Source organism: Otolemur garnettii, unplaced genomic scaffold (assembly GCF_000181295.1).
Source record: "Otolemur garnettii isolate 467f Iridium unplaced genomic scaffold, OtoGar3 scaffold00191, whole genome shotgun sequence".
In the NCBI taxonomy this organism is placed as follows: domain Eukaryota; kingdom Metazoa; phylum Chordata; class Mammalia; order Primates; family Galagidae; genus Otolemur; species Otolemur garnettii.
The window spans coordinates 2405943-2408585 of record NW_003852586.1 but is presented as its reverse complement, the minus strand read 5'-3'; positions in this window follow the sequence as shown (position 1 = coordinate 2408585).

The window sequence follows — 2643 nt, the reverse complement described above, 5'->3', positions numbered from 1 at the left end:
GTACAACAGTTAGTGCTGAGTACTTCATAACCTGACAGTCACCACTGTCATGACAAGAGAATGTATGTTACTGTGAAGCACATGTTCCTTCCTTGTTGGCAGTTTCAGAAAGCACTTTTCATTTCTTCCAACTTTACCCCTTCCCCTTCCACTCAGTTGATAAAATCCCAGGATCTTCTCATTGTTCCTTGCAATTATTTGTTTTCCTTTCTCATGGAAAACCGTGAGCACTGTTGTTCAATGAGTAATTCAAGATCTATTTGCCCTCTTTCAGAGTTAAGTTACATGTCTCAACAAAGGTGGGTGATATAAAATGTCTTCAAGTATTTTGTCAAAAAATCCTTTTTTTTTTGGCTCAAAATCATTTTCTTTTTTGCTTTATGCAAATAGGTACAGGGAATAAAGACAAACTGGGCCCTGTATTATCACAGTGAAGATGGAGGATTACCACTCAGGACTGTAGTTTCTTCTCTACGACAGGGGATATGCTGTCTCCCCACACCCTTCAAGAAGCCAGTTGGCCATATTCCCTGAACACACTGTGGTGCACACATAGCTGCTGTGCGTGAGGCAGAGACCACAAGTCATGCTAGCTTGAGCTCAAAAACACCAGCTTGAGGAAGGGGGTAGTTAGTAAAGACTGACAATTTTTGTTTTTTTACAAAGAATGAAGAGAGTACAAATCTGTAGACAGGTTTCTGATTGTCCTGAAACTTTTTTCCTTTAATTAAACAACCAAAGTCCAGAGATAGAAGTCATTCTAATGTTGGCATGTTCTAATCTACAATGTTCTCCAAAGTATCAGACTTACCTGATATAAGTACTTTTCATAACATCTGATAGGATGTCTTTATCTTCACTGAAATAGAATCAGTTACTCATTTCTTTTCATCTGGCCTTTCTATTTCCATTGCTACCACTCACACTGATTGCCGCTGGACTGGCCTCTCTACTTCCTACTTGATCCACATTATCATGCCTAAGACCACCAGAATAACTTTCCTAAAACATTATAGTCATATTACTTCCCTGCTCAATATAAATAAATAGCTCATAGTCTTCCAGATAAATTATTTTCTTTTTTTTTTTTTTTGAGACAGAGTCTGTATAGAGTGCTGGGACATCATAGCTCACGGCAACCTCAAACTCTTGGGCTTAAGTGATCCTCTTGCCTCACCCTCCCATGTAGCTGGGACTAGAGGCGCCTGACACAATGCCCAGCTAGTTTTTCAAAAATTTTTTTTCTTAGCAGAGACAGGGTCTTGCTCTTGCTCAGGCTGGTCTCAAACTCCTGAGCTCAAGTGATCCTCCCACCTCAGCCTCCCAGGGCTCTGAGATTACAGGCCTGAGCCACCACACCCGCCTATTTTCATTCTTATCTCCCATTTATATCCAAATGATCTAGCTGAATTAAAATCGAATTCCTGATCTGTGCTAAATATTATCATTATTATTTTTCATATTACAAATTTGCTCATTGTTACTTCTGCCTCAACCTCATTTCTCCTGTTTTTATCAACTGCTATCTCCACAATGTGTGTCATATACTGTATGCTTTTAGGTTAATTACCATGTGACATGAGCCCAGTGGTTTGGGGGCCACATGTGGCCTTCTGGATCCTTGAGCCTGGCCTTTTGACTGAATCCTTTTTTCAAAGGACTTGTTCTGTGAAATTTGGATTCAGTCAAGCCCCGGGGCCCTTAGCCATCCGGAGGCCACACGGCCTCGAGGCTGCAGGTCCCCCCAGCCTATGGGGTGACTCCGTATGACTTCTGTGCAGCAGCAACACCCTGTATTTAGGTGGCTGCTGACCAACCTCATTAGATCCCCTCTTGAAAGAATCTGAGTGGTGAACTTTCTTTGTATTACTTAACATTGTGTAATTTAACTTTAAATCATCCCTAGTTTATTACCCTGTCTGCAACATTTCTGAAAATTTAACCACTGGCTGTTTTAAGTTTCTGTGAGCTGCCTCCAAAACACACTACCCGCCAGCCTGGCCTCCTACGCGCTCTCTCAGGAGCCATCTTTGCACAAAGTAATGTTGATACGTCCGGGCCACGGCTGGCTGGAGCAAGTACCAACAAAAAGAGGACGAGGTTGCAGATTATCTCTTCCAGAACTGGAAATGGGGTCAGACCAGGAATAATTCCACGTGCCTGAAACTAATAACTCATGCATGTTTGGGGCCAGGGGCAGGCACTTCCTGACACACGGTGGATCACAGCAGGGAAGGTTGGTCTTCCAGTAAGGACGGACCAAGAGCCGCGGAGGGAAGCCAACGTGGGGACGCACCCTGGCTGTCTAAAGCACCCTGGTTTTCCCTGAAGCCTGCTCACCCTGCACCTTAGACTGCGACACATAACGCTCCCTCCTATTTTCCCTTTCCTTTAAAATACTTGATTTTTTTTCTTATTTGCAAACAAAAAGACGAGCACAGAGAAGTGAAATACCAAAATCAGCTAATAATAATAGCATATTAGATAAGCATATCAGATAAGAAATGTTCGATTGCTCCACAGCTTATAGATCAAAAGAGAACTTTGTCATCTGATCGTGGACTTCAGCAAAAGTATTCGAACTTTCCTCTGACAACACCACCCTCTCAGCAGTCGCCGTGACGAGCGTCTGGGCTTCGCCGC